Here is a 26184-nt window from a genome sequence, read left to right as displayed (position 1 = left end):
GAAAATTGTTTCATGCTGCAAGAACCTTCAACTAAATCATGCTATTTTTTAAACATGTTTACATGTGTTAAACCATGCTATATTGAAAACATGTTTAGCATGTTGTGTAATCCGAGTTTGAAAAAAAAAGTGTATGACATGTATAGACCAGCTAAGGAAGTTTTTTATTAGTTGAAAATATGATTATTACGATGAGAAATCTGATTAAAAAACATATTTGTATACAATGTATAGCCAGTTAAGGATGTGTTTTTTTAGCGGTGTTTGTACCAAACTTTTATTTTTCACATGCATGAAAAAAACTCTCTTTGTGTTGTGCATATGGAGGCATAGGTATTTGAAATGCCCATATGCTACCTAGCCCAGTCCACGAACAAAGCTATGTGTGGCCTGTCAGTAGTAGAATATGAAGCGACATGGACTGAATCCACCGAGCTTGTTTATCCCCTTTTCCTCCTCGGTTCCTCAGTTGGGCAAGATAAGCATTCCCAGAGAGGCGTACTCAACTCGTGAAATTTCTCCTTTCCTTCGATTTCGAATTTCTCTGCATGCATGGATTTAGTTCTCATTTATCCGGATCTTGCATTTCTCACCTTTATGTGGCAATTTTTACTTTTCTCGTATCTTTTTTTAGGCATTGTAGATCATGTGTTGTAATTCTTGCATTTCTCCCCTTTAATTATTAAAAGGCATTAAATTTTTTTATCCTATATTATATTGTTGTTTTGTTATATGATGCATAAAAGAAAGGAATTTTTTTCTTATATTGTTGTTATAATATATTGTTGTTTTTTCTTATATTTTTGTTTTGTTGGATGTATGCATAAAAGAAAGGAAATCATTAAAACCTAGAGCATGCTAAGGGAGGCGCTCGGACATATCAAACTTATCTTTCTTCAGCAACAGACACCCTGGTACTCGCATCTTCCTGACACATATACGGTAGACTAAGTACCACTGGACATAAGAACATACAGGTAAGCAACTGTACGATGGAGAAAATAATAAAGATTAGCATAGCTGCACAAATAGAAGCAAGAAACGTTAAGAATGAACAAATGCATTAGTTATTGGAAAAAACAAAGGAAACCATAAGCTGTAATGAATAGATGGACCCATTTTAGATTTTTATGCTACAATACAGCGACGGGAAAACAAAGGTTCAAGAAAGTATCCCTGGCAGCTGGTCTCTGGTAATAGCAACTAACACCAATGCCTCACCAGCTTTAACGTAAAATCTAACCATATGCGCTCAGGGTGAGTCCAAGTACGGTACAAATTCTTTTCATTCTAGCATCAGCCAATGTCCCTTTTGCTGCTTTGCCAAGTGAAGAATCAATCAGGTGACAGACTCCAAAAATGTTCAGAGGTTTCAGCAAGAAAAGTTCATACATTTCAAAGAAACGACTCAAGGTTCAGATGAGCCTCCCAGGGTTTGTATTGCTCTCAGAGAAAAGTGTTGCCAGGACCATGATATTGGATGCTAGGGAAGCCCAATTACAACAAAGTAGATACCTCACTCGACTTGAATCTAGTGATTCTATATATAGCCATTACAGTGCAGATTGCGGTAAAAAGGGAAACAAACATAAATCTGGAGAGCGACATTTCAGAACTTAAACATCAATCTAGAATGGAGCTGCGGTTGTTAAACTTGGATCGGAAGTTGTTACTTATTATGTAATTGTGTCTCTACTTTCAGTTTCCATAGTTGGCTGGCAACACACAGAAACATGGGTCTCAATCGAAGTCTTTCAAGATTTAAATCAATTCCATTCATGCCAAATATTTTCCAATGTTGAACCTAACATATTATGAGAGAAAAATAAATAAATTACATTGCGAAAGACTGAAAATACCTACTCAGAATTCATGTAATGAGTTTTTCCTTCTGTGCACGGTTGATGTATTTATTAAGTTGAGACCCGCAAGCTGCATATGGCAACCAATAAGAACATAGAAACTCTTGTAGGCACACTCCTTACCATGTTCCCTTTCTTGCTCCAGCACGCAATTTTTTTCTTGAAATCCTGGTTGGAAAGTTAATCTGATAGCATTGTTTTAACACAAAATTTGATACAATTTGTTACTAGCAACACACATAAACATTCTGCTTGATGATGCATAGTCTAGTGACATGTGTATGTAAATCAAACTGACAACTCAAGATAGAGAGTGCTAATTTTGCTTGTTCTAAGCATATATATACATGTATTTTATATCTGCTATAAGTTTAAAAAAGCTGAACCAGCCAAGGGGAAAAACAGGGAATACATGCAGATCAGAACATGTAGATGAATAGATCACCAGAGCGCTGCTCGATTGATTCGATTTCTCACCTCTGTATTCGGAGCTGCAGAGTTCCTTGAATTATTTTTCTCCACAAGGATTCCTCAAGCAATTAAGTGAGGCCAGCATAACCAAAATGGAGTATATAAGAGGTTTTGTAGTATAAGAATATAACTCCATTTATCTTTGTTCACTCTAGAAGTTCTATAGTATAAGAATATCACTCCATTTATCTTTTTTTAGTATAACAAAAATGGAGCCACACAAATTAATTCTTGCAAAGGGGAAATGACCCATAACCTGAAGATTGGGAAATCAGAAGAAACAATTCGTCTACAGCTTGTGATCTATAATCTGACCACTGTGATTTCAGCCAAGGAGAGTGATGCTTCCAGTTTCCATCGAGTGTGACAATCTGGAAAAACTAAACATGTAAATACGTGTTTCATCTGTATATTCATACATATCAGTAGGGATATCATACTATTTTTGCACCTACCAGGGAAAGGAATCAGATTTAAGCAGACAACTAAATATGGAACATGTTGTTAGTTGTGGATGATAGAGTTGAACTTGATTAAATTAAAATTTATTTCAAAAAGATGGTGAGGTGCAAAATCACAATGATATCAAGTGATGCATATTTATTGTCCAACTAATGTGGAACAGATTTCTCTTCTTCAATTTCAATCCCCTGAAAATAATCACATCTAACCACCCCATTCTACTGGCTTGATAATAGGCAGGCATAGAACAGATCCCAAAAGAGCAATTTCAGAGAGAAACGAAAAGAGTAAATACCTTGAAAGATTGTTTGGACCTTTCTCCATCTTATTCTAGAAAGGCAACATGATTTTATAATTCTGAAGTAAAAAAGGAACATTGGTAGCCGCTGGACCAAAGTAGCTCACGCCAAGTTGTCAAGCGTGGCTCTTCACTCAAGCTGTAAAAAACAGAACAAAAAGATGAGAAATCCCAAAAGAGAGAAGACAATAGGAAGCAAAACATGGTCGAGCCCGCCGGCAGATACCTCTTGATATGGCCGTCCCCCAGCCGGCGAGCCTTCCCCAACCGCAACCCTGCCCACATCTGCCGCTCCTTCAAACCCTGCTACTTCCGCCAGCAGCAGCTGTGCCCTTCATGGCCTCCAACTATTCTGCCCTGGCCCGACCAAGCCACCGTCATGGGCCCTAACTTCCCTTGGGTTCTTCTTCTTCTGATTTTCTTTTTGGATATTTGCTTGACTTTTCTCCCTCTTCCGGTCTTCAGATCCTCCTTCCACGGAGCCGATGGAGACCGAGGCCACCCGCGAGGAGAACGCGCGCGGCGATACTGTTGATGCTGCCGCCACCGAAGAGGAGGCCGGCGCTGATGATCCCGCCGGCAAAGAGGCCGCCAAGGCTGCTGGCGCAGGAGCTGGCGAGGGGTCCGGCGATCGTACTGACGACCCTGGGGCCGCAGAAGCACAAGGCGCTACGCCGACCGCCGACCCCTCCGCCGCTAACGCAGCGCCAGGCTCCGAAGAGCCCCAGCCCGGCGCCTACTTGAAGGCCGGCGACGGTATCTTCATCAAGCTCCCCTGGGCTTCGAGCTCCAGGGCGCTGGTCGAAGGAGAAGTTTTTGATGGAGAAGTGCTTGCCTCCGCTGGGTTGACAATGGTTGACGCGCCAAGCAGCAGCAGCGGTGAGCCTGAGGAGGAACAGCTGCTGCGGAGGCTGCTGTCACTCTACCGCGCCCGACAAGCCAAACTGGAGTCCCGGGAAGCGCTTGTCGCGCAGGCGGGAGTGGACATTGAGAAGCATGCGGAGGAGCTCCAGAGCCGCAACCAGGAAGCCCTCCGGTCCATTGCGGAGGAGAGGGCGCAGCTTGTTGAGGCGCGGAAGGCCTTCCTCCTCGAGAAGGCTGAAGCCGAAGAGCAATAGCGGCTTGCCGCCGAGGAGCTGTCCGTGCGGGAAGGCGAGTTGACGCGGCGGAAGGTCAATCTGGACAGCTATGAGGAGGAGCTTGCCGCGCGCGAGCAAACACTTGGCGGGGCTCTCAAGGAGGCAAAGGATGCTGCCGTAGCTGCTGAGGCCGCCAAGAAGGAGCTGGAAGTGAAAGTGACGCAGCTAGAGGCCGATCTGAAGGCGAGGAATGAAGAGCTTGCTGCGCTCCAACGCGAGCGCGAGAAGGACGCCCTCGCCCACGGCGAGCTGCAGCGTCGTCTCCTCGAGAGGGGCAAAGAGCTGAGCGCCGCCAAGGACTCCAATGCCGATCTCGAGTTAAAGCTGGCTACGCTGACTGAGACGCTAGACGGCGCCAAGAAGCGGGAGGAGGCCTTGAAGGAGGAGATCAAGGCCAACGAGGCGCTGCTGACGAGGGCCGCCGAAACCCAGAACACCTTCAGGGATACTGTGGAGCTCTGGACGGAGGGCCTCGTGAACATCGCCGCGGTCATTGATGAGGAGCTGGCGCAGCTGGAAATGGAGGGCTTCAGGTACTCTTCTGATGAGAACCTCCAGCCCAGCGCCAAGCTCACTCTGTTCTTCAAGGGCGTGGCGACGGCCCTCCAGCAACTCCGAGAAAGGATCCCAAAGCAGCTGACCGACGAGTCGCGCATGATCTGCGCCAGAGTTCTGGAGAAGGTGTTGGTGAAGGTGGCCTTCCGCAACCCAGGCCTCAACCTCACCAACGTCCTCAAGAAGCTGCCGGCGGGTGCTGATCTTGAAGAGCTCAAAGCCCTTGTCGCACCCATTGTGGACAAGGTGAATGAAGTCAGGAGGGTTGATGGTGGCCGCGTAGATTAGGCCGCCTGTTTTCTCCTTTTCTTGCCGCTGCTAGACATGTTACGGGAACAATCTATTAGAGCGTGGCAAGTTATCTTTGTAATATAACTTTTATTTTGGGTATTAATTGCTATGTTATTTCCTTTACTTGGTTCCTTCCTTTGTATGTTTTTACCCTACGCTTTTAGGGAACTTGCCGGCGCAGGCACCTTTGCCGCGAGAGCTGAGTGCGGAACATCAGCAGCCTGCTGGCGGTGTTGCTTCCGGCAAGAAACCTTGTCGCAACTAGTTGCAGCACACTTAAGTTGTTGAGCGGACTCGAAACAAAGCAAGGGCGCAACTAGCTACGAGTTGGTTCCTCCGCCCACAGGTTTTCCATATAAAGCACGGTCGTTCAAGAAAGATAACTTAAAAAAATTTAAAACTGGTTGTGCTCAAACTTTGGCAACTTAGCTTTTCTGTCGTTTGCGTCCCGGCAAGGTGATACTTTCTTGAACGACGCCTAGTCCACACCATTATCTTCTCCTTCCCCCCTGGTGAACTTGTGGGCGAGGGGACCTTCCTTTTTGTTGAAAAAAGAAAGAAGAGAAAATAAAGATATGGAGCCTTAAGGCTCGTTATTGCTTACCGGGGGCTGGTGCTGCACAAAGTGTCAGATAACACATGCAAAAAATAGAAAGCATGAAATTGACAAGATTTGCGGAGCACATGAGCTTTATTTATGCACGGGATCTGCGCCCGGCTTTGTACAAAGGGTTACATGAAACAGCGGCAAGGCTTGTACAAAAGGTGGTTGCCGGAACAGGTTCCGGCAACCGCGCCTTATGGGTAAAACTTACGAAGATGCTCAATGTTCCAGGAGTTGCTCACCGGAAAACCATCTTCGGTCTCAAGGCAGACAACGCCAGGCCTAGTGACTCGTTTCACCCGATAAGGGCCTTCCCACTTCGGCGTCAACTTGTTGGAATTCTTGGCGGACTGAACGCGCCGAAGAACAAGGTCGCCTTCCTCGAGACTTCTGGCTTTAACTTTGCGGCTGTGGTAGCGGCGCAAAGCTTGCTGGTATCGAGCAGCTCGAACAGCAGCCTGAAGACGATCCTCCTCAAGGAGCAGTGCGTCATCTTGTCGCAGCTGCTCTTGCTCAAGCTCATCATAAGCGAGTACTCGAGGCGATCCATATACGAGTTCCGTGGGGAGAACTACTTCTGCTCCGTAGACCAGAGCGAAAGGTGTCTGGCCAGTGGCTCGATTTGGCGTCGTCCTGATCGACCAAAGAACCATCGACAACTCCTCGATCCAGTTCTTTCCGCACTTGTGCAGCCTGTCGAAAGTTCTGGTCTTGAGCCCACGAAGCACTTCAGCGTTTGCCCTCTCCGCTTGATCGTTGCTTCTCGGGTGAGCAACAGAAGTGAAGCAGACCTTGGCGCCAAGATCTTGGACGTACTGCCTGAAGGTGCGGCTCGTGAATTGCGTGCCGTTGTCGGTGATGATTCTGTTAGGGACTCCGAAACGGCAAACAATCGACCTGAAGAACTTGACTGCTGACTGTGCTGTCACCTTCCTCACTGCTTCCACTTCCGGCCACTTTGTGAACTTGTCGATTGCAACATACAAGTACTCAAAGCCCCCGACAGCTCGGGGAAAGGGGCCGAGGATATCGAGCCCCCAGACCGAAAATGGCCAGGATAAAGGGATCGTCTGGAGAGCTTGAGCTGGCTGGTGTATCTGCTTGGAATGGAACTGGCACGCTTCACACTTGGTTACTTGTGCAGTTGCATCCTGGAGGCTGTTGGCCAAAAGAAACCTTGCCGGAATGCTTTGCCGACAAGTGCTCTTGCGCCAATGTGGTGGCCACATATGCCTCCATGTATCTCTGCCAACAGCTTTTGTCCATCTTCCCGGTGGATACACTTCAATTTCACACCGTTGAATCTTCTTCTGTATAGTGTGTCGTCGACAAACTGGTACATACTTGATTGCCGGGCTACTCTCTCCGCTTCTTCTTGCTCTTCGGGAAGTTCTCCTATCTGAAGGAAATGGACAATCTGTTGCGCCCATGCTGGAGCTTGCGGCTTGACAACAAGGACTAAAGGCACATATGCTGCTGCGGGAACATCTGCTTCTACGGCAAGAACCCGCGGCTCAGCCGGAGCTTGATGTTCCCCGGCAAGCTTGCCGGAGCAAAACTTGTCGGGGGCGTCTGCTTCAACGGAACAAACCCTAGGGCTTGTCGGAGCAAACTGCTCCTCAACACCCTTGGTGTTGATCTTGGGGACCTTCTTGGCGGCGGCTTCGGGGAGCTCTGCCGGAAAGTAGTCACCGGAAACCAACTTCCTCTTCTTGTTCTGTCCAGTTGATGGTGTTACAGATGGTTGAGTCAGCTTGAGCACAAAGATCCCCGATTTCACAGATAACTTAAGTGCGGCGCACTTTGACAGGCCATCTCAATGTCGTTCTGAGCTCTCGGGACATGCTCCATTTGTAGGCCGTCAAAGTGTTCTTCCAACTTTCTCACTTCATCAATGTAAGCTTCCATCAAAGTGTTCACTTGGCGGACGACAAGCTGCGAGTCAACCCTGACAATGAGCTTCTTGATCCCAAGGTCTGCAGCGATCCTGAGTCCGGCAAGCAAACCTTCATACTCTGCAGTATTGTTTGTTGCTTGCTCCTTGGGAAAGTGCATCTGGACTACGTACTTGAGATGCTCTCCGGTGGGTGCGACAAGTAGCACGCCCGCACCGGCGTCTTGCAGTGAGAAGGCACCGTCAAAGTACATCAACCACTCTTTGCTTGCCTCCTTGACAGGGATGCTCGTTTCTGGAATTTCTTCATCTGGTGTTGGCGTCCATTCTGCTATAAATTCTGCCAATGCTCTGCTTTGGATAGTTGAAGTGCTCTCAAACTTGAGGCCAAAGCTTGACAGTTCCAGTGCCCACTCGACAATCCTGCCTGTTGCTTCTGGATTCTGCAGTATCCTCTTCAGCGGAAAGCGAGTGACAACTGTGATCTCATGTGCTTGGAAGTAATGGCGCAACTTTCTCGAGGCCATGAGAAGGCCGAAAAGCAATTTCTGCACACCAGAGTACCTTGACCTAGCCCCCTGCAGAAGGGAACTGACAAAGTAAACTGGGCGCTGCACCATTTTCTTCTGCACCTCCTGTGTCTGTGCAGACCCATCCTTGTCGGGACCAGAGCTTGTCGGGGAAGCCCCCTGCCTATCGCTAGATGCACTTGCCGTGGTTGCCGGCTCATCATCTGCCTCCCTCTCCGCTACTAACGCAGCACTAACCACTTGATTGGTTGCCGCTAGATACAGTAACAACTTCTCTTGTGGTTTAGGTGCGATAAGTATTGGAGTGGAGGACAGGTATCTCTTCAAGTCCTGCAGCGCAGCCTCCGCTTCCGGAGTCCATTTCATTGGACCTGCCTTTTTCAATATTTTGAAAAATGGCAGGGCGCGCTCAGCAGACTTGGAGATAAACCTGCTGAGAGCAGCCACACAGCCGGCAAGCCTTCGCACATCCTTGACGCGCTTCGGTGCTTCAATCTGCTCAATGGCCTTGATCTTGTCGGGGTTGGCTTCAATTCCCCGCTGAGACACGAAGAACCCGAGAAGCTTGCCGGAGGGAACTCCAAACACACACTTCTCGGGGTTAAGCTTGAGGTTGATCTTGCGCAGATTTATGAAAGTTTCATCCAAATCCTGAATCAGAGTTGCCCTATCCTTGCTCTTGACCACTATGTCATCCATGTAGGCTTCCACATTTCTGTGTAACTGTGGTTCAAAAGCATGACTGACTACTCTTGCAAATGTTGAACCAGCATTCTTCAAACCGAAAGGCATCCGTACGAAACAGTACGTGTCACAAGGAGTGATGAATGCGGTCTTCTCCTCATCCTCTTCTGCCATGAAGATCTGATGGTATCCTGAGTATGCATCAAGAAATGAAAGCAGATCACATCTGGCCGTGGAGTCAACAATCTGGTCAATGCGCGGAAGGGAAATGGGTCTTTGGGACAAGCTTTATTAACATCGGTAAAGTCAATACAAAGCCTCCATTTCCCGTTTGCTTTGCGCACGACTACAGGATTGGCCAACCACGTAGGATGGAGCACTCCTCTGACAAGGCCTGCTGCTTCCAACTTCTTGATCTCTTCTGCAATGAATTCTTGGCGCTCCACTGCTTGTTTCCTGACTTTCTGCTTGATAGGCCGCGCGTGAGGACAAACGGCAAGATGGTGCTCAATTACTTTCCTGGGAACACCGGGGATGTCAGACGGTTGCCACGCAAACACGTCAACGTTCGCCCGCAGGAAAGCAACGAGCGCGCTTTCCTATTTGGGGTCGAGCGTGGCACTGATGGTGAAGGTACCACCAGTGCCGTCCTCCTTGGCGGACACCTTCTTGGTCTCTGGCGGAGCTGCCTTCGTCTTCTTACACTTGCCGGTGGAGCTCGATGGTGCGTCCTCGATGGTAGCGCAGCACTCCGAAGAGGTGCGCTTGCCGGAGTGGGCATCAGAGCTCTTGCCGGACTTGGTCTTCTTCTTCCCCCCGGGAGCTTCAGCGGCAAGTGGCTTGCGATCCGCTGCGGCTGCTGCTTCCCGGTAAATCTTGTCGGTACAAATAAGAGCATCTTTCCTGTCGCCAGGGACAGAGATGATACTTATCGGACCTGGCATCTTGAGCACGTTGTAGGCATAGTGAGAGGATGCCATGAACTTGGCGAGTGTTGGACGACCGAGTATCCCATTGTAGGGTAATGGGAAATCAGCGACGTCAAAAGTGACCCTCTCTGTCCTGAAATTCAATTCGCTGCCAAACATCACCGGTAACGTGATCTTCCCCTTCGACTTGCTCCTTCCCTGGTTAATTCCTTGGAACGTGCCGGTCTCCTCGAGCTTGCTGTCGGGGATCTGGAGTTTCTGGAGTACCGTGGAGGAGATCAGATTCAAGCCGGCCCCGCCGTCAACTAGCATCTTTGTGACTTTGAGGTTGAGGATAGTTGGTGAAACCAACATCGGCAAGCACCCGACCGCAGTTATGCGATCGGGGTGGTCCTCAATATCAAAGATGATAGGCGTGCTGGACCACTTCAGAGGCTTGCGTGACTCAACTAGTGGTTCTGCTGCATTAACTTCTCGCACCCACTGTTTGAGCTGGCGGTGCGAAGTATGCAGAGAAGCACCACCGTCAACGCACAGAACCTCTGTGGCTTTCTGAAACTCCTGCTCGTCGGCCTCATCTTCGTCCATCTCTTCATCATCGTCTTCGTCTTCATCCTTGTCGCGGCCGCGGGGAGGTCTGTCTCCTTGCCGCTGCTTGGCCTTGCCGCGGCGTCCTCCCCGGCCGGGACGCTTCTTGCCGGATCCTCCAGTACCTTCCTGGGCCTTCTCCTTGTCGCGTCGCTCGTACTCAGCTTTCTGCTGTTCGACAAGCTGCTCAACCTTCTTGCAACTCTGGAGATCATGGCCCTTGGTGTGGTGGATCTTGCAGTACTGCTTGTCGGAGCCGCCCTGCTTGTTGGCGGCCGCCACAGGTTCTGCTTCCTTGGCGCCACCTCCGTTGCCGGACTGCTCAACAGCTAGCACATCTTTGCCTTTCCTTCTCCTGTTATTCCACCGCCGGTTTTTCTTTGCCGGGGCTGCATCTTCACTGTTAGATCCTCCTGCTCTTGTGTTCTCTCCGGGGAGTTTCCTCCCCTCCTCAGCACGTGCACACTTGTCGGCCAGGGCGTATAGCTCACTGACGTCTCTAATTTTGCACATCGCCATCTCCTCCCGCATCCTGCGGTTACGCACGTTCTGATGGAACACGCTGATGACCGCGGCAGGGTGGACATCTGGGATGTTGCGCTGCACTTGGCTGAACCTTTGAATGTACTTGCGCAAGGGCTCTCCTTCCTTCTGGGCGAGCAGATGAAGATCGCTCTCCTGGCCATGGGGCTTGTGGCCGCCTGTAAAGGCGCCGACAAACTGATGACACAGATCCGCCCATGAGAAGATGGAGTTGTCCGGCAAGTGCATGAGCCAGGATCTGACATTGGGCTTGAGCACCAGTGGGAAGTAGTTGGCAAGGATCTTGTCGTCGCGCCCCCCAGTAGCTTGCACCGCGATGGTGTAGATGCCGAGGAACTCCGACGGGTGCAACCTGCCATCGTACTTCTCTGGTACGTCGGGTTTGAAGTTCTTTGTACTGGGCCACTGGACTTGCCGCAGCTCACGAGTGAATGTAGGGCAACCTACCGCGTACGGCAAGTCGCCTAGTTCCCCTGGCGCATGCATATCAACAGTGGGCCCAGCGCGCTGGTCTGACTGACGCCGCGCTTCTCTTCGGCGCTCGATGCGAGTGCGAGCGTCTTCTTGTTGTCGTTCTTGAAGAACTTGGCGCTGATCACGATGAGCTCGTGGGTCCGATGACGCTGTGGAATTAGTGTCGAAGTTGACCCGGTGAGTCGGCGATCTTGGCCTTCGGGGTGGGGAGTGCACGGTGGTTGCACCCCCACTGGTCTTGTCGCCATCGACTCGCGTCCGGCAATCTTGCCGCGGCTGCGACGCATTCGGCTACCGTGGAGTGTCGCCGTTGGCGAAGCCGATGAGGCTCTGAATGGTGGCCCTCCAATCATCGATCTTGTCCGCCGTTGGAGGGTAGTCCAGGAGCAGTTGGGCTCGAGCCAACGCTTCTTCTGGGGTCTTCGGTGGCAGTGGCGAACGGTGCGAGGAGCGGGATATGCTCGGACTTCTAACTATGTTAGAAGGAGCAGGATCTCGTCCAGGCGACCGTGTCTTGCTCGTGCCAGCAGGTTGGCGTGCATGCTGGTCTTGAGCATCTCGAGATTCGCCAGCTCGATTTTGGTCCAACGAGCGTATGGTACCGCGAGTACCATGACGTTGTTGACCCCGCACCTCCTGAGACGGGCGCGGTGCATGTACGGACGCCGAGGTTTGCGCAGCCTTGTCCTTGGACGTGGCGGCAGCGTGAGCTCCCTCGTCGACGCCCGTTCCTCCGCCGACGTCTACCCCACCACCCGTTTGCTCCGGTGGCGGTGGGATCGACGTGGACGGAACTGCCACCTCCGAAGCCTTCTTCTTCGGTGGCATGTCGATGAAGATGATGAAACAGATGGAGATTTGGCTCGCGTGAACGCCGGATCGGGTTCACACAACCTCGACTTCCCCTACCTGGCGCGCCAAAGATGTCGTCGGAAACGAACACCTATGGGGCAGGGCCCCTTTCGGTCCGGCAAGGAGCGGAGATCGCACGAAGAGCGGATCGAGGCGAGGCACGCGAGCGATTTTACCCAGCTTTGGAGCTCTCCGGAGAGATAATACTCCTACTGCTGCTTTGTGGTTGTATTGAGCTCTTGCTTGAGAGCGTGAGCGTTCTCTGGTTTTGAATGAGTCGAACCCCCCTACGTTGCGCATGGGCCTCCTTTTATAGGCTCAAGGGGTCACCGACAGGTGGCAATGCATGCAGGGGTAAAAGTGCAAAAAGAGCTGCGGTTGGTACAACTACCTCTACAGTGCATCCTACCTAACTTTGACGGCAGGGGACAAGGGCATTAAATGCCCGTCCGCGTCGCCCAAACAGTGTATAAAAGCGACCGTTAGGGGCGCCACCGCATGCCACGACGGCAATCTTGTCATCTCTGCTTGCCACCTCGCACCGCTTGGCTGCACAGCCTCTCGCCACGTGCGCTTGGAACGGTCCTGTGGCGACACGTCGTCGGATGCGCTGGAGCGTGGGCACAGAGTGGTGGCTTCCCCGCGGCAAACGCCTTGCCGCGGTCGTTGTCTTGTCGCGGCCGGAAGCTTGTTGCTCGCCGGGTCTAGCCGGGACGCGCGGCGCGTCGCGGCAAGTTCCTTGAGATGCCTTGGTTGGCCTTCCGGCAAGCTCCTCTTGCCGGGGCTTTGACCTTCCCGGCAAGCTCCTCTTGCCGGGGCCTTGTCTTCTTGGCTTGAACACTTTGTTCTTGAATGGCTCCAATAGGAACCACGGAGGACCTTGGCGGGAACCCGGCAAGCCTTGCCGCGGGGTGCTGCGACTGCCCGTGCACAAGTTCGGGATACTAAGGTACCCCTACTTTAGTACACCGACACAAAGTTTCATTCCAGTCCGAGAACTTATATTTCTGCACAAAAATGACACCATGGTAGATCTGCTGAAAACAGCATCAGTCCAAGTTAGTTTCATTCAAATCATGCAAATTAGGGTCCAAAACAAGAGAAAAATCATTAGGAAAAATAGATACGACGGAGACGTATCATTCGACTACATCAACCGCGTTGTGAAACGCTTCCGCTTACAGTCTACGAGGGTACATAGACACACACTCCCTCTCGTTGCTATGCATCTCCATGGGTAGATCATTGCGTGTGCGTAGAATTTTTTTTGTTTTCCATGCAACGATTCCCAACAGTGGCATCATGAGCCAGGTCTATGCGTAGATAATATGCACGAGTAAAACACAAAGAGTTGTGGGCGGTGATAGTCATACTGATTACCACCAACGTCTTATTTTGATTTGGCGGTATTGTAGGATGAAACGGCCCAGACCAGCCTTACATGTCCACGCACTTGAGACCGGTTCCACCGACAGACATGCAACTAGTTTTGCATAAAGGTGGCTGGCAGGTGTCTGTTTCTCCTACTTTAGTTGGATCAAATTTGACTGCAACCGGTCCTTGAAGAAGGTTAAAACAACAAACTTGATGAATCACCGTTGTGGTTTAATGTGTAGGTAAGAACGGTTCTTGCTCGAAGCCCATAGCAGGGATACGTCCATTTTGCATCATGTTTATCTACTGTTATTTATAATGTTTTATGCATAATAATACTTTTGGAGTAATTATAATGCCTTTTCTCTCATAATATGCAAGGTTCACACAAAGAGGGAGAATTCTGGCAGCTAGAAATCTGGACCTGAAAATGCTACATCAGGCTGCCTATTCTGCACAACTCCAAATGAGCTGAAACTTCACGAGGACAATACATTTGAAATAAGTAAGAAATACTAGAGCAAATAACTATCGAGGGGGGCCACCTGGTGAGCACAAGACGGGCGCGCTAGGCCCCCCCAGGCGCGCCCTGGTGGGTTGTGCTCAGCCCAGCCCACCTCCGGTGCCCATCTTCTGGTATATAATTCATTTTGACCTATAAAAATAAGGGAAGGACTTTCGGGACAAAGCGCCGCCATCTCGAGGCGGAACTTGGGCAGGAGCACTTCTGCCCTCCGGCGAACCGATCCTGCCGGGGGAACTTCCCTCCTGGAGGGGGAAATCATCGTCATCATCATCACCAACAACTCTCCCATCTTGGGGAGGGCAATCTCCATCAACATCTTTAAAACACCATCTCCTCTCAAACCCTAGTTCATCTCTTATGTTCAATCTTTGTACCAGAACTATAGATTGGTACTTGTGGGTGAATAGTGGTGTTGATTACATCTTGTAGTTGATTACTATATGGTTTATTTGGTGGAAGATTATATGTTCAGATCCAATATGATATTTAATACCCCTCTGATCTTGAGCATGATTATCATTTGTGAGTAGTTACTTTTGTTCTTGAGGTCACGGGAAAAATCTTGTTGCAATTAATCATGTGAAGTTGATATGTGTTCGATATTTTGATGGTATGTATGTTGTGATTCCCTTAGTAGTGTCATGTGAACGTCGACTACATGACACGACACCTTCGTGTTCAACACACGTATGGTTGGGGAAGACGTCTCCTCCTTCTTGATCCAGCAAGGGGGAGGGAGAGGTTGATGGAGATCCAGCAGCACGACGACGTGGTGGTGGAAGTAGCGGCGATCTCGGTAGGGCTTCGCCAAGCTCTACGAGAGGGAGAGGTGTTGCGGAGGGAGAGGGAGGCGCCAGGAGCAGGGGTGCGCAGCCTTCCCTCTCCTCCTCTTTATATAGGGGCCCTGGGGAGGCACCGGCCCCCTAGAGATCCCATATCAAGGGGGAAGCGGCGGCCAAGGGGGGGACTTGCCCCCCAAGTCAAGTGGGCCTCCCCCACCCCTAGGGTTCCCAACCCTAGGCGCACGGAAGGCCCAAGGGGGGCGCACCAGCCCACCAGGGGTTGGTTCCCTTCCCCACTTCAGCCCCACTAGTAGAAAAAGGGTCAAACGTGCAGCACATTAGTGCCGGTTTGTATTAGAGCCGACACTAATGTATACATTAGTGCCGGTTCTAACGGCTAGCTGGGCCGCTCTTATTAGTACCGGTTCGTGGCTAACCTTTAGCACCGGTTCATGCCACGAACCGGTACTAATGAGGGTGGTGTTGGAAATATGCCCTAGAGGCAATAATAAAAGTGTTATTATTATATTTCTTTGTTCATGATAATAGTCTTTTATTCATGCTATAACTGTATTATCCGGAAATCGTAATACACGTGTGAATACACAGACCACAATATGTCCCTAATGAGCCTCTAGTTGACTAGCTCGTTGTGATCAACAGATAGTCATGGTCTCCTGGCTATGGACATTGGATGTCGTTGATAACGGGATCACATCATTAGGAGAATGATGTGATGGACAAGACCCAATCCTAAGCATAGCACAAAGATCGTGTAGTTCGTATGCTAAAGCTTTTCTAATGTCAAGTATTTTTTCCTTAGACCATGAGATTGTGCAACTCCCGGATACCGTAGGAATACTTTGGGTGTATCAAACGTCACAACATAACTGGGTGGCTATAAAGGTGCATTACAGGTATCTCCGAAAGTGTCTGTTGGGTTGGCACGAATCGAGACTGGGATTTGTCACTCCATGTAAATGGAGAGGTATCTCTGGGCCCACTCGGTAGGACATCATCATAATGTGCACAATGTGACCAAGGGGTTGATCACGGGATGATGTGTTACGGAACGAGTAAAGAGACTTGCCGGTAACGAGATTGAACAAGGTATCGGTATACCGACGATCGAATCTCGGGCAAGTATAATACCGCTAGACAAAGGGAATTGTATACGGGATCGATTGAGTCCTTGACATCGTGGTTCATCCGATGAGATCATCGTGGAACATGTGGGAGCCAACATGGGTATCCAGATCCCGCTGTTGGTTATTGACCGGAGAACGTCTCGGTCATGTCTGCATGTCTCCCGAACCCGTAGGGTCTACACACTTAAGGTTCGATGACGCTAGGGTTATAAAGGAAGCTTGTATGTGGTTACCGAATGTTGTTCGGAGTCCCGGATGAGATCTTGGACGTCACGAGGAGTTCCAGAATGGTCCGGAGGTAAAGATTTATATATGGGAAGTCCTGTTTTGGTCACCGGAAAAGTTTCGGGCGATATCGGTAATGTACCGGGACCACCGGGAGGGTCCCGGGGGTCCACCAAGTGGGGCCACCTGCCCCAGAAGGCTGCGTGGGCCAAGTGTGGGAGGGGACCAGCCCCTAGGTGGGCTGGTGCGCCCCCCACAAGGGGTCCAAGGCGCAAGAGAGAGTGGGAGGGGGCAAACCCTAGTACAGATGGGCCTTAAGGCCCACCTAGTGGGCGCCTCCCCTCTCTCCCCCTCTTGGCCGCCCCCTCCAAGTCCCATCTAGGGCTGGCCGCACCCCTTGGGGTGGGAAACTCTAAAGGGGGCGCAGCCCCCCTTCCCCCTATATATACTTGAGGCATTGGAGCAGCCCAACACACGAGAACTTCTCCCTCTATTGGTGCAGCCCTGCCTCTCCTCCTCCTCCTCTCCCGTGGTGCTTGGCGAAGCCCTGCTGGATTGCCACGCTCCTCCACCACCACCACGCCATTGTGCTGCTGCTGGATGGAGTCTTCCTCAACCTCTCCCTCTCTCCTTGCTGGATCAAGGCGTGGGAGACGTCACCGGGCTGTACGTGTGTTGAACGCGGAGGTGCCGTCCGTTCGGCACTAGGATCTCCGGTGATTTGAATCACGACGAGTACGACTCCTTCAACCCCGTTCTCTTGAATGCTTCCGCTTAACGATCTACAAGGGTATGTAGATGCACTCTCCTTCCCCTCGTTGCTGGTTTCTCCATAGATAGATCTTGGTGACACGTAGGAAAATTTTGTATTTCTGCTACGTTCCCCAACAGTGGCATCATGAGCTAGGTCTATTGCGTAGATTCTTTGCACGAGTAGAACACAAAGTAGTTGTGGACGTTGATGTTGTTCAATATGCTTACCGTTACTAGTCCAATCTTGTTTCGACGGTATTGTGGGATGAAGCGGCCCGGACCGACCTTACACGTACTCTTACGTGAGACAGGTTCCACCGACTGACATGCACTTGGTGCATAAGGTGGCTAGCGGGTGCTAGTCTCTCCCACTTTAGTCGGAACGGATTCGATGAAAAGGGTCCTTATGAAGGGTAAATAGCAATTGGCATATCACGTTGTGGTTTTGCGTAGGTAAGAAACGTTCTTGCTAGAAACCCATAGCAGCCACGTAAAACATGCAAACAACAATTAGAGGACGTCTAACTTGTTTTTGCGGGGTATGCTATGTGATGTGATATGGCCAAGAAGAATGTGATGAATGATATGTGATGTATGAGATTGATCATGTTCTTGTAATAAGAATCACGACTTGCATGTCGATGAGTATGACAACCGGCAGGAGCCATAGGAGTTGTCTTTATTTATTGTATGACCTGCGTGTCATTGAAGAACGCCATGTAAACTACTTTACTTTATTGCTAAACGCGTTAGTCATAGAAGTAGAAGTAGTCGTTGGCGTGACAACTTCATGAAGACACGATGATGGAGATCATGATGATGGAGATCATGGTGTCATGCCGGTGACAAGATGATCATGGAGCCCCGAAGATGAAGATCAAAGGAGCTATATGATATTGGCCATATCATGTCACTACTCTATTTGATTGCATGTGATGTTTATCATGTTTATGCATCTTGTTTACTTAGAACGACGGTAGTAAATAAGATGATCCCTTACAACAACTTCAAGAAGTGTTCTCCCCTAACTGTGCACCGTTGCTACAGTTCGTCGCTTCTAAGCACCACGTGATGATCGGGTGTGATGGATTCTTACGTTCACATACAACGGGTGTAAGACAGATTTACACACGTGAAAACACTTAGGGTTAACTTGACGAGCCTAGCATGTACAGACATGGCCTCGGAACACGGAGACCGAAAGGTCGAGCATGAGTCGTATAGTAGATACGATCAACATGAAGATGTTCACCGATGATGACTAGTCCGTCTCACGTGATGATCGGACACGGCCTAGTTGACTCGGATCATGTAATCACTTAGATGACCAGAGGGATGTCTATCTGAGTGGGAGTTCATAAGATGAACTTAATTATCCTGAACATAGTCAAAAGACCTTTTGCAAATTATGTCGTAAGCTCGTGCTTTAGTTCCACTGTTTGGATATGTTCCTAGAGAAAATATAGTTGAAAGTTGATAGTAGCGATTATGCGATCAGTAGAAAGCTTATGTCCTTACTGCACCGCTCAGTGTGCTGAACCCCAAACGTCGTTTGTCGATGTTGCGAACATCGGACATACACGTTTTGATAACTACGTGATAGTTCAGTTAAATGGTTTAAGTAGAGGCACCAAAGACGTTTTTCGAAACATCGCGGAACATATGAGATGTTTCGAGGGCTGAAATTGGGATTTCAGGCTCGTGCCCACGTCAAGAGGTATGAGACCTCCGACGATTTTCTTAGCCTGCAAACTAAGGGAGAAAAGCTCAATCGTTGAGCTTGTGCTCAGATTGTCTGAGTGCAACAATCACTTGAATCGAGTGGGAGTTGATCTTCCATATGAGATAGTGATGTTTCTCCAAAGTCATTGCCACCAAGCTGATAGAGTTTTGTGATGAACTATAACATATCAGGGATAGATATGATGATCCTTGAGGTATTCACGATGTTTGACACCGCGAAAGTAGAAATCAAGAAGGAGCATCAATTGTTGATGGTTGGTGAAACCACTAGTTTCAAGAAGGGCAAGGGCAAGAAGGGATACTTCATGAAACGGCAAATCAGCTGCTGCTCTAGTGAAGAAACCCAAGGTTGAACCCAAACCTGAGACTAAGTGCTTCTGTGATAAGGGGAATAGTCACTAGAGCGGAATTACCCTAGATACTTGGTAGATGAGAAGGCTGGCAAGGTCGATAGAAGTATATTGGATATACATTATGTTAATGTGTACTTTACTAGTACTCCTAGTAGCACCAGGGTATTAAGATACCGGTGCAGTTGCTAAATGTTAGTAACTCGAAATAAAAGAGCTACGGAATAAACGGAGACTAGCTAAAGGTGAGCTGACGATATGTGTTAGAAGTGTTTCCAAGTTTGATGTGATCAAACATCGCACGCTCCCTCTACCATCAAGATTAGTATTAAACCTGAATAATTGTCATTTGGTGTTTGCGTTGAGCATAGACATGATTGGATTATGTCTATTGCAATACGGTTATTCATTTAAGGAGAATAATAGTTACTCTATTTATGTGAATAATACCTTCAGTGGTCTTGCACCTAATGGAATGGTTTATTGAATCTCGATCGTAGTGATACACATTTTCATGCCAAAAGATATAAGATAGTAATGATAGTACCACTTACTTGTGGCACTGCCATATAAGTCATATTGGTATAAAACGCATGAAGAAGCTCCATGTTGATGGATCTTTGGACTCACTCGTTTTTGAAAAGTTTGAGACATGCGAACCATGTCTATTGGTGTATACGCATGAAGAAACTCCATGCAGATGGATCGTTTGGACTCACTTGATTTTGAATCACTTGAGATATGCAAATCATACCACATGGGCAAGATGACTGAAAAGCCTCGTTTTCAGTAAGATGGAACAAGATAGCAACTTGTTGGAAGTAACACATTTTGATGTGTGCAGTCCAATGAGTGCTGAGGCATGCAGTGAATATCGTTATGTTCTTACTTCACATATGATTCGAGTAGATGTTGAGAATATTTACTTGATGAAACACAAAGTCTGAATTATTGAATGGTTCAAGTAATTTCAGAGTGAAGTAGAAGATCATTGTGACAAGAGGATAAAATGTCTATGATATGATCATAGAGATGAATATCTGAGTTACGAGTTTTGGCACACAATTAAGACATTGTGGAAATTGTTTCACAATTAATACCGCCTGGAACACCATAGTGTGATGGTGTGTCCGAACATCATAGTTGCATCCTATTGGATATGGTGCGTACCATGATGTCTATTATCGAATTACCACTATTGTTCATGGGTTAGGCATTAGATACAACCACATTCACTTTATATAGGGCACCACATAATTCCGTTGAGATGACACCGTATGAATTATGGTTTAGAGAAACCTAAGTTGTCGTTTCTTAAAGGTTTGGGGCTGCGACGCTTATGTGAAAAAGTTTCAGGTTGATAAGCTCGAACCCAAAGCGGATAAAATGCATCTTCATAGGACACCCAAAACAGTTGGGTATACCTCCTAATTCAAATCCAAAAGCAATAGGGATTGTTTCTTGAATCGGGTCCTTTCTCGAGGAAGTTTTTCTCGGAAAGTTGAGTGGGAGGATGGTGGAGAATTGATGAGGTTATTGAACCGTCACTTCAACAAGTGTGTAGCAGGGCACGGGAAGTTGTTCCTGTGACACCTACACCAATTGAAGTGGAAGCTTATGATAGTGATCATGAAGCTTCGGATCAAGTCACTACTGAACCTCGTAGGAAGACAAGGACGTGCACTGCTTCGGAGTGGTACGGTAATCCTGTCTTGAAGGTCATGTTGCTAGACAACAATGAACCTACGAGCTATGGAGAAGCGATGGTGGGCCCAAATTCCTACATATGGTTAGAAGCCATGAAATCCGAGATAGGATCCATGTATCATAACAAAGCATGGACTTTGGTGGACTTGCCCGATGATCGGCAAGCCATTGAGATAAATGGATCTTTAAGAAGAAGACGAACATGGACGGTAATGTCACCGTCCATGAAGCTCGACTTGTGGCGAAGAGTTTTTCACAAGTTCAAGGAGTTAACAACGATGAGATTTTCTCATCCGTAGCGATGCTTAAAGTCTGTCGGAATCACGTTAGCACAAGCTGCATTTATGAAATCTGGCAGATGGATGTCAAAACGAGTTTCCTTACCAGTCGTAAGGAAAGGTTGTATACGATACAATCAGAAAGGTTTTGTCGATCCTGAGGATGCTGAAAGGTATGCTGGCTCCAGCAATCCTTCTAAGGACTGGAGTAAGCATCTTGGAGTTGGAATGTATGCTTTGATGAGATGATCAAAGATTTTGGTGTACACAAAGTTTATGAGAAACTTGTATTTCCAAAGAAGTGAGTGGGAGCACTATAGATTTTCCGATGAGTATGTGTTGTTAACATGTTGTTGATCGGAAATGACGTAGGATTTCTGGAAAGCATATAGGGTTATTTGAAAAGTGTTTTTCAATGGAAAACCTGGATTAAGCTACTTGAACGTTGAGCATCAAGATCTATAAGGATGGATCAAAATGCTTAATGGTACTTTCAAATGAGCACATACCTTGACATGATCTTGAAGGTGTTCAAGATGGATCAGTCAAAGAAGAAGTTATTGCCTGAGTTGTAAGGTACGAAGTTAAGACTTAAAGCTCGACCATGGCATAATAGAGAGAAAGGACGAAGGTCGTCTCCTATACTTAAGACATAGGCTCTACAGTATGATATGCTGTGTACCGCACCTGAAGTGTGCCTTGCCATGAGTTAGTCAAGGGGTACAAGAGTGATCCAAGAATGGATCACAGACAGCGGTCAAAGTTATCCTTATTAACTAGTGGACTAAGGAATTTTCTCGATTATGGAGGTGGTAAAAGAGTTCGTCGTAAAGGTTACGTCGATGCAAGCTTAACACCTATCCGGATAGCTCTAAGTAGAGATACCGGATACGTATAATGGGGCAACAATTTAGAATAGCTCCAAGTGGAACAGTTATTTGGAATGGCTCCAAATAGAACGTGGTAGCTACATCTAGAAGATGACATAGAGATTTGTAAAGCACACACGGATCTGAAAGGTTCAGACCCGTTGACTAAAACCTCTCTCACAAGCAACATGATCAAACCCAAAACTCTTTGGATGTTGGTCACATGGTGATGTGACCTGTCAGTGTTAATCACATGGTGATGTGAACTAGATTACTGACTCTAGTGCAAGTGGGAGACTGTTGGAAATATGCCCTAGAGGCAATAATAAAAGTGTTATTATTATATTTCTTTGTTCATGATAATAGTCTTTTATTCATGCTATAACTGTATTATCCGGAAATCATAATACAGGTGTGAATACACATACCACAATATGTCCCTAGTGAGCCTCTAGTTGACTAGCTCGTTGTGATCAACAGATAGTCATGGTTTCCTGGCTATGGACATTGGATGTCGTTGATAACGGGATCACATCATTAGGAGAATGATGTGATGGACAAGACCCAATCCTAAGCATAGCACAAAGATCGTGTAGTTCGTATGCTAAAGCTTTTCTAATGTCAAGTATTTTTTCCTTAGACCATGAGATTGTGCAACTCCCGGATACCGTAGGAATGCTTTGGGTGTATCAAACGTCACAACGTAACTGGGTGGCTATAAAGGTGCATTACAGGTATCTCCGAAAGTGTCTGTTGGGTTGGCACGAATCGAGACTGGGATTTGTCACTCCGTGTAAATGGAGAGGTATCTCTGGGCCCACTCGGTAGGACATCATCATAATGTGCACAATGTGACCAAGGGGTTGATCACGGGATGATGTGTTACGGAACGAGTAAAGAGACTTGCCGGTAACGAGATTGAACAAGGTATCGGTATACCGACGATCGAATCTCGGGCAAGTATAATACCGCTAGACAAAGGGAATTGTATACGGGATCGATTGAGTCCTTGACATCGTGGTTCATCCGATGAGATCATCGTGGAACATGTGGGAGCCAACATGGGTATCCAGATCCCGCTGTTGGTTATTGACCGGAGAACGTCTCGGTCATGTCTGCATGTCTCCCGAACCCGTAGGGTCTACACACTTAAGGTTCGATGATGCTAGGGTTATAAAGGAAGCTTGTATGTGGTTACCGAATGTTGTTCGGAGTCCCGGATGAGATCTTGGACGTCACGAGGAGTTCCGGAATGGTCCGGAGGTAAAGATTTATATATGGGAAGTCCTGTTTTGGTCACCGGAAAAGTTTCGGGCGATATCGGTAATGTACCGGGACCACCAGGAGGGTCCTGAGGGTCCACCAAGTGGGGCCACCTGCCCCAGAAGGCTGCGTGGGCCAAGTGTGGGAGGGGACCAGCCCCTAGGTGGGCTGGTGCGCCGCCCACAAGGGGTCCAAGGCGCAAGAGAGAGTGGGAGGGGGCAAACCCTAGTACAGATGGGCCTTAAGGCCCACCTAGTGGGCACCTCCCCTCTCTCCCCCTCTTGGCCGCCCCCTCCAAGTCCCATCTAGGGCTGGCCGCACCCCTTGGGGTGGGAAACCCTAAAGGGGGCGCAGCCCCCTTCCCCCTATATATACTTGAGGCATTGGAGCAGCCCAACACACGAGAACTTCTCCCTCTATTGGTGCAGCCCTGCCTCTCCTCCTCCTCCTCTCTCGTGGTGCTTGGCGAAGCCCTGCTGGATTGCCACGCTCCTCCACCACCACCACGCCGTTGTGCTGCTGCTGGATGGAGTCTTCCTCAACCTCTCCCTCTCTCCTTGCTGGATCAAGGCGTGGGAGACGTCACCGGGCTGTACGTGTGTTGAACGCGGAGGTGCCGTCCGTTCGGCACTAGGATCTTCGGTGATTTGAATCACGATGAGTACGACTCCTTCAACCCCGTTCTCTTGAACGCTTCCGCTTAACGATCTACAAGGGTATGTAGATGCACTCTCCTTCCCCTCGTTGCTGGTTTCTCCATAGATAGATCTTGGTGACACGTAGGAAAATTTTGAATTTCTGCTACGTTCCCCAACAGGTGGTGGCAGGATGTTGTCAGTCTGGGCCCCCTCCAGCACCTTTAGTACCGGTTCGTGCCACGAACCGGTACTATAGGTCCTCCTGCATATAAACCCTTCGTCCAGCTCGCTCTGTTCTTCCCCCTTTCCCCTCTCCTCTCCTCTCTGTTCTTCCTCTTCTCCCCTCGAGCTCATCACACATTTTGCCCAAAATTTGTCAAGATTTGAAGGCCCCCATCCATTCAAGTGATCACAAAGGTTAGCAACTTTGTCCTTTCATCTCTCATTGCTAGATTAGCTCTTCCCATGCTTTGTATAGTTACTAATTTGTGAGTTTAGTAATTTGGGAGGAAATATATATATGTGCTAGTATTTGATTTATATGCAATTTGAGGTCAAAAATAACACTTAGTTTGCATATGTAGGTGTGGTTTACTTAGTGCCTTCTAAATCTCCGTCGTAACCACCGTCGATCGCCCGCATCGTCCCGTCACCGGCACCACCTTGTGGTGAGCCTCTTGTTCATGAAATTTTATATAAAAAATTGATGTTTGTGTGATTTGGATATATAGTTAATCATGTAATAATTATCTTACCCGTACGTTGTTTGTTATACATAGTGCCATGGTTTTGATATCCGTCCCCGTCGGCCCTCGTCCTTGTTATGATTCGGATGTGGTATATTCTCTTTTAAAACTATTTGTTGCATTTCGTGTTTATGACAAATTATGCCCATCAAGTTGACATAGATATTTTTATCTAGGAGGTATGTGAACCGGAAATTCCAACCGACCCTATTGTCGAGAGGTTAAATTTAGTTGAAAGAGAAAACGAGTACTTGAAAGAAAAATTGAAAAGAATTGAGGGGGAGAAGATGGAATTGGAGTTGCATGTTGCCGATGTCATCGATGATCACAAGATCAAGATGGAGAAAATGCGCTTGAAGAATAGAAAGATTAGAAAATATGCCATCGATAGTGAGGCTTGGTATCATTATGTTGTTGGATCAATTGTTACCTTAGTTGCGATCTTGATCGCATTTGTTGTTGCATTTAATTGCTTTAGCTAGAGAGTTATTTGTTTGTTGCATTTAAGTGTTGTATGAACTTTATTGTATGAGCTTGTATTAATTTGGTCTATTCGGTGTTGTGTAATGAAGATGAGCCGGCAATGGATGTACGATGACCGATGCTCTCCCCGGTTCGTTGAGGGCGTGCATACTTTTCTGCTTGTGGCTGAGGCAAACAAGCGGGCGGATGGTTTTATGCCTTGTCCATGTGCTGGCTGTAAGAATGGTCGCAATTACTCTACGTCAAGAACCATTCACGTCCACCTGTTTGAGTCCGGTTTCATGCCCCACTATAATGTTTGGACCAAGCATGGAGAAAGAGGGGTTATGATGGAAGACAATGAAGAAGAAGAGGACGACGACAGCTATCCTGGCCATGGGTTCCCTGAATACGATGATACAACAATGGGGGAAGAAGCTGAGCCGGTAATGCGGGAAGAAGCTGAGCCGACAATGCGGGAAGAAGCTGAAGAAGAGGCATCAAATGAGCCCGTTGATGATCTAGGTCGGGCCATTGCCGATGCAAATAGAAACTGCGCAAGTGATTTGGAGAAGAAGAAGTTGCAGTGCATGTTAGAGGATCACAAAAAATTGTTGTACCCGAATTGCGTAGGTGACAAGAAAGAGCTGGGCGCCACACTAGAATTGCTGCAATGGAAGGCAGAGAATGGTGTATCTGACAAGGGATTTGGAAAGTTGCTGGTAATGATAAAGGATATGCTTCCAAAGGACAACAAATTGCCCGAGAGTAGGTACGAAGCAAAGAAGGTTGTCTGCCCTCTAGGGTTAGAGGTGCAGAAGATACATGCATGCCCTAATGATTGCATCCTCTACCGCGGTGAGTACGAGGATTTGAACGCTTGCCCGGTATGTGGTGCATTGCGCTATAAGATCAGCCGCGATGAGCCTGGTGATGTCGAGGGCGAGCGCCCCAGGAAGAAGATTCCTGCCAAGGTGATGTGGTATTCTCCTATAATACCACGGTTGAAACGTTTGTTCCAAAACAAAGAGCATGCCAAGGCGATGCAATGGCACAGAGAAGACCGTAAGAAAGACGGAAAGTTGAGAGTACCCGCTGACGGGTCGCAGTGGAGAAAAATCGAAAGAAAGTACGGGGAGGAGTT

This window comes from Triticum aestivum, chromosome 4B (assembly GCF_018294505.1).
Source record: "Triticum aestivum cultivar Chinese Spring chromosome 4B, IWGSC CS RefSeq v2.1, whole genome shotgun sequence".
Classification (NCBI taxonomy): domain Eukaryota; kingdom Viridiplantae; phylum Streptophyta; class Magnoliopsida; order Poales; family Poaceae; genus Triticum; species Triticum aestivum.
This window is presented reverse-complemented; position numbering follows the sequence as displayed.